The 6658-nt window shown below is 36.9% G+C and overlaps 1 non-coding gene across 1 annotated transcript; it reads right to left on the reverse strand.

Moving 5' to 3' along the window:
- Window positions 1-4693: 4693 nt before the first annotated feature.
- Window positions 4694-4800, reverse strand: LOC142621392 (small nucleolar RNA R71). The gene has a single exon (XR_012841773.1). It is a non-coding gene; the product is annotated as a small nucleolar RNA R71 (small nucleolar RNA).
- Window positions 4801-6658: the final 1858 nt, after the last annotated feature.

Raw genomic sequence — 6658 nt, forward strand, 5'->3', positions numbered from 1 at the left:
AAGATGCTAAATGCTAAAATTTTTGAAAGTTTTGATAAGAATGCTGAATGCTCTTAGAGCATTCTCATCAAAGATGCTATAAGTGCTAAAATGCTATTTTTAGCATCTGAAACCACAAAACTTTGCTCCATCAAAGATGCTATATCCTAAAAAATTTGACATCTAGCTACAATGCGTTCTCATTTTTGAGAGTGCATTGTTGCAAGGTGTTATTATTTTTTAATATTTTTAATTCCCTCTCCTTAGACTATCACTATGACTCTCACTCTCACTCTCTCATCTCTTGTTCTCATTGTTGGGCTCTTGTGGGTCTAATGGGGTTGTTGATGACTGCAATTGGGCCGTGGGTCTAACGGTCGAGGGTTTGATGGTGGTGGGTCCGATTGCAAGTGGAGGTTTGCTTGATGGGTCTCGGTGGGTCTGGCGGTGGTGGGTTGCTTGATGGGTCTCAATGGTGTTGTGGTTGGTTGTGTCGTGGGTTGAGGTTGGTTGTGTGAGTAGGTTTGTGTGAGTTGTTGTGGTGATGGTGGTGGTTGTTGATTTTGAGAGTGGGTTTTGTGGATTGGTGGCTGTGGAGGTGGTGGTGGTTTATTTCAGGTGTGGGTCTCGTGGATTGGTGGTTGTGGTGGTGGTGGTTGATTTTTGGAGTGAGTTTTGTGGATTGACGGTGGTGCCGTGGTGGTACTTGATTTGGGGGTGGGCCTTGTGGATTAGTGGTTGTAGTGCTGGTGGTGGTTGATTTGGGGTGTGGGTCTTGTGGATTGGTGGTTGTAATGGTGGTGGTGGTTGATTTTGGGTGAGGGTCTTGTGGATTTTTGGTTATGGTGGTGGTGGTGATTGATTTTAGGTGTGGGTATTATGGATTGGTGGTTGTAGTGGCGTTGGTGGTTGATATTGGCTGTGAGTTTGGCTGTGGCGGTGGGTTGTGGTTGTGATGGTGGCTGTGGGTTTTGTTGTGGAACTGGGCTATGGTTGTGATGGTGGGCTGTCTTGTGGCTGATGGTGATAGGTTGTTTTTTTTTTCCTTGCGGTGGGTGGTGAGTTATGGATGCCACAATGTCTGTGGTTGGTGGTGGAGGTGGCAGTGGCGGGTGGTGATGAGTTGTGGTTGGTTGTTGTAGATTTTTTTGGTGATGTTTTTTTTTATATAGTTAAGGACATTTTATATAATTGGCTAATCTTTGATAAAATGCACTTTACTTGTAATTGACTACATCTAGGATGGGTTTAGTATTTCAAGAAACAAGAGTTCAAGCCAAGTATTAAAGCCATGAAGATTGGACCAAGAAACAAGTGAAGAAAAACTGTTCATTAAAGCTCGCAGAAACAATATCTATCGAGACTTAAGAACGAAGCTCGACAGAAGCTGAATCTGTCGAGATCTACGAAATTAGAATTTTCAGATCTGATTTTCGGCTCATGCTGACATGTATGTGTAGGGTTTCTTTTCTCACAACCCTAGACGTATATAAGACTTATTTTAAAGGCCGTTATACATGGAGAACACATCCAAAAAGTGACCTAGTGCCTTATTCTCTCTGCAAGAAGTTACTGCGTCTTTTGCATCTTAGGGTTTTGTAACCAAGTACTTCTTGATCTTCATTGTTAATGAAGTGAAGAACTTTGCAGTGAAAAACATCTTCAAGTTGCTGGAGTTAGTCACGTACTTGGATCCGTGCAAAAGGGTGGCATTCATATATTGAAAAGTTCAGAGGTTCTGAAGCAGTAGAAGGTTTCGACTGTAAGTTCATCTACTGGGATTGTAGAGTCTAGGGACAAAAGTTTTGTACTAGATCTAAAACTTCTCTTTATTATAATGAATTGCTTTTCAAGAAGGTTTCCCCCCAGGTTTTTTTACTGTGAAATTAGTTTGTTTTATTAGTTTTTCTTTGGTCATCATATCTTGTTTTATTTACTATTCCACTGTGCATGACATTGACATGATATTGATGTTTGTTTTAACAAGGTTTATTCATAATATATCTAATTAAAAACTTGAGTTTAAAACTTGTTAATTCTATCAACCGGAGTCTAAATTTCCTAACAAGTGGTATCAGAGCAAGTACACTCTGATTGGATTATTTTCTTGAGTGTGATCCTTGACCCCTGTTGTCATGGAAATTCTTGATTGTGTTGATTTGCATGAACTTGTGTTGAATGATGATGATGATATTCAAGATGTCTATTGCAAGCTTTATAATTTTTGTATGAAATCTCTTAAATGTTCTACAAAATTAAAAGCTAATTTTAAAAAGGTTAAACTTGAAAGAGATGAATTAATTGAAAAATTGGATGAAGCCAATAATTTGAATGAGAAATTTAAAATCCAATTTCATCCCAAGAGAACAAAATTAAGAGTTTGGAAGAGCAACTAGTTGAATCTAAAACTGAAGTTGAAAATTAACTAGTGCCAAACTCCTTGTTGAGCCTAACTCAAAGGAAAAAGGTGTTTATATTCCTCCAATTAAAAGGAATAATGAAGAGTTGAAGGCTAATTTTGTTAGGATAGACAAAGGTAAAAATTCTGATGTTAACGCTGAAGTTTCTAAACCTATGTCTAAAACTCCTCTTAGGATGAAAGAAAAATTTGAATTTGTTCTCATTTGTCATCATTGTCATATTGTTGGTCATAATAGGTGATGTGTATGAAATATATACAATAAAGTACTCACATATCTACATATTTAGCTTTATTTTTATGTTATTTTGTTACTAATTATATAATATCTTTGTGTTATAGGTAACAAGAGCTTTACATGGAGAGTGGGGCTAAGCCAATTGAATCAAGCGAACTTTCATCCAGCCAAGCATGAATTCAAGAGAAGACCAACCCAATTAAATTCAAGTCCAAGTGGAGCAAGGAATCAAAGGAAATTTGCACCAAATCGAAGTCCAATTCGGATTAGGATTCCAGCGTGCACATCAGTAGTATTTTTGAGATAACTTTCGGCTCAGATATCCAATCGAGATGATGCAAGTTGGGATGGAAAGTTAACTTAAAGGGCTACAACTTTGTAGTTTACCAAAAGTCCAAATTCTAATGTTAAATGGACAAAAATTTTCGGTTAAGTGAAGCCTAAAAATCTGGGATTTTCTCCAAACGGGAATAGGATTCCTTGACCTATTTAAAGGCTCTTTAGGGAAAAAAAAAAAAAAAAAAACCAGGGAGGAAAAGGGGGGTGCCGCATAGAAGAACTTATTTTGGGAGTCATTATGAAGAGGAGGATCTAAGGACAAAGGCAAGAGCTTCATGTTGATCAACCAATTCAGATGAAAAACATAAGTTTTATTTGTTTTCTTTTCAATTTTATTATGAACTAAATTTATTTTCTAGAGCGTTGATGTAGTCTAGCAATGAACACACAATTTATATTCTGAGTTATTTTATTTTTAATATTTCCATGATTGAGTGTTTGATTCTTATTCTTAATGCTTACTATTTTTTTTATGAATTATTGTTTGATCAATTGAATTACAATGAGACCGAGAGGTGATTTGTTATTTTAGTTCTAGAATTAAACATCATTAGTTGAGCGAAAGTAGAGATGCTTTATCGCGATTAGTGTGATTTTTTAGAAAATTCAAAGTACGTAATGAGTCTCCAATTAATTAAATTCACATAGAGATATGAAATTGTTAGTTGAAGATATTTTTGATATTATTCGAGAGAAGATATTGAATACTTAAGGAATTTTTAATCATCAACGGGAGATTATTAGAATTTAATAATTAGGAAGAATAAATTGTGTGGGATTTGTTAGGTGAAATCAACCGCTCTAGATCCATTCTTATCATATTTTTACACTTTTAGATTTTTGTATTTTATTAATCTTTTATTCGTAAATTTATTTTTATTAAATAGTTTAATTTAATTCAGATAGTAGAACTTCCATTTATTTTCGATTTTACAAATAGTATTTAATTTAGTGAATTTCGGTATTCAATAACATAGTTAATCCCTGTGGGTTCGACATTCGTTTTCTAAAAACACTTTACTACTTGTTACGATTTTGCGTGCATGCAGATTATTTTATGCGAACAAGTTTTTGGCGCTGTTGCCGGGGATTAACTATTTGTTATTGATATTGATACTAGCTAGATATTTACTACTTTGGATTTTTTTTATTTATTCAAAAAAAATTTATTTAAATTAGGTGCATCTGAGTTTGTTTTCTTTCTTTTTAGGAATTAGAAGTGCATGACCAGATCTAAACTGTTAGAGCATACACTTTTTGATCTTGAAATTGAAAGAACCTTATGTCAGCTCAAGAAAGAAAAGAAGAAAAAGGCCAACACATCTCTATCTAATATGGCCGATCAAGAGCAAAAGGTGTTAAGAGATTATGCTACGCCCTTGGTAAATGGAGCTGCATCGAGCATAAGGAGGCCAACCATACAAGCCAATAATTTTGAGATCAAGCCGGCCATCATTCAGATGATACAGCAGACTGTCCAGTTCAGGGGGTTGTCACAAGAGGATCTTAATGTCCATATTGCAAATTTCTTGGAAATTTGTGATACTTTTAAACATAACGGAGTGACGAATGATGCGATTCGACTAACACTTTTTCCCTTCTCACTTAGGGATAACGCAAAAGTTTGGTTGAATTCTTTGCCACCTGGCATCATTACTACATGGGAGGAGTTGGCTCAAAAATTCTTAGCAAAATATTTCCCTCCCGCAAAGACAGCAAAGCTAAGGAATGATATCACCACGTTCATCCAATTTGAGGGTAAATCATTATATGAAGCATGGGAGAGGTACAAAGATTTATTGCTAAGGTGTCCTCATCATGACCTTCCAGCATGGCTTCAAGTGCAAAGATTCTACAATGGTCTAGGAGCTACAAACAGGTCTATGGTTGATGCAGCAGCTGGTGGAGCTTTAATGAGTAAAACTCATGAGGCAGCCTATGAACTTCTGGAAGAATTGGCATCCAACAACTATCAATGGCCTACAGAATGAGCAATGCCAAGAAAGACAGCTGGAGTTTTAGAACTTGATTCTATTACCTCATTGGTGGCACAAATGGCAACTTTGTCTCAACAACTATGTAAAATGAATTTTAATGCTATTCAAACTAATGTTGTTTGTGATCATTGTTCAGGAAATCATTCAAGTGCTGACTGCCAAGTGGGAAATCCTTTTGCCCAATCGAGTTATGGACAAGCAAATTACGTATCAAATTTTCAACATCAAAATAATCCATACTCGAACACGTACAATCCTGGATGGAGGAATCACCCCAACTTTTCATGGAGCAATAACCAAGGGCAGGCTAACCACCTCAGCAATTTCCACAGCAAGAGAAGAAGCCGACACTTGAGGACATGTTCATGCAGTACTTGCAGAAGACAGATGTGGTGATCCAAAACAATTCAGCTTCAATCCGTAATCTTGAGGTGCAAATCGGTCAGCTCTCAAGCATGCTCACAGAGAGGACTGTAGGAACTTTGCCAAGCAACACTGTCACCAATCCGAAAGAACATGTAAAGGCAATATCATTGAGAAGTGGACGAACATATGAGGAGCTAAAAGTAACAAATGCAAAAGAAGATGAAGCCGTAGATAATGAGGAGTCAAAGATGATGGAGGCCGAGTCAGAGATGAAAGAAGTGGAGTAAGCTAAGAAGACTAAGGAGAATGAAAGAGCTTCAAAATCAAAAAAATCCAGGGAAGTTACTTTTGAGACTTATTCTCCTTCAATTTATGATCCACCAATTCCTTTTCCACAAAGATTAAGAAAAAACAATGTGGATGATCAGTTTTCTAAATTTCTAAGTATATTTAAGCAATTGCATATTAATATTCCTCTCATTGAAGCTTTGGAACAAAAGCCTAAATATGCTAAATTTTTGAAGGATATTATATCAAAGAAGCGGAAATTGGAGGAGCATGAAACAGTAATGCTGACAGAGGAGAGTAGTGCAATCTTACAAAAGAAGTTGCCGCCTAAGCTGAAAGATCCGGGGAGTTTCACTATCCCTTGCACTATAGAAAAATCTTATTTTGATAGAGCTTTATGTGATTTAGGGGCAAGTATTAATCTAATGCCTTTCTTTGTTTTCAAGAAATTGGGTCTTGGAGAAGTAAAACCGACCACTATCTCTTTACAATTGGCGGATAGATCCATTAAATATCCAAGAGGAGTCATTGAGGATGTATTAGTAAAAGTTGACATGTTCATCTTCCCGGCTAACTTCATTGTCCTTGATATGGATGAGGACGAGGAGATCCCTTTGATATTGGGTCGACCCTTCCTTGCGACGGGGAGGACCTTAATTGATGTCCAGCAAGGAAAACTTGTTTTGAGGGTCGGAGACGATGAGGTCACTTTTGATGTATTTAAGTCTATGGAATTTCTTCCCGAGACACGTTCATGTTTTCAAATAAGTGACCGAGACGTGATCATGGCCGATGAGACTTATGCAATTGATTTTCTAAAGTTACCACTTGAGAGATGCAAGGAGACAAATTTAGTATTGAACTAGGAAAAATGCCACTTCATGGTAAAGGAGGGTATAGTGCTGGGCCACCGCATTTCCTCTAAGGGAATTGAAGTTGACAGAACAAAAATAGAAGTGATCGAAAAACTCCCACCACCAGCCAATGTGAAGGGCGTGAGAAGTTTCTTGGGACACGCCAGATTCTACCGAT

This window comes from Castanea sativa, chromosome 12 (assembly GCF_040712315.1).
Source record: "Castanea sativa cultivar Marrone di Chiusa Pesio chromosome 12, ASM4071231v1".
Taxonomy (NCBI): Eukaryota; Viridiplantae; Streptophyta; class Magnoliopsida; order Fagales; family Fagaceae; genus Castanea; species Castanea sativa.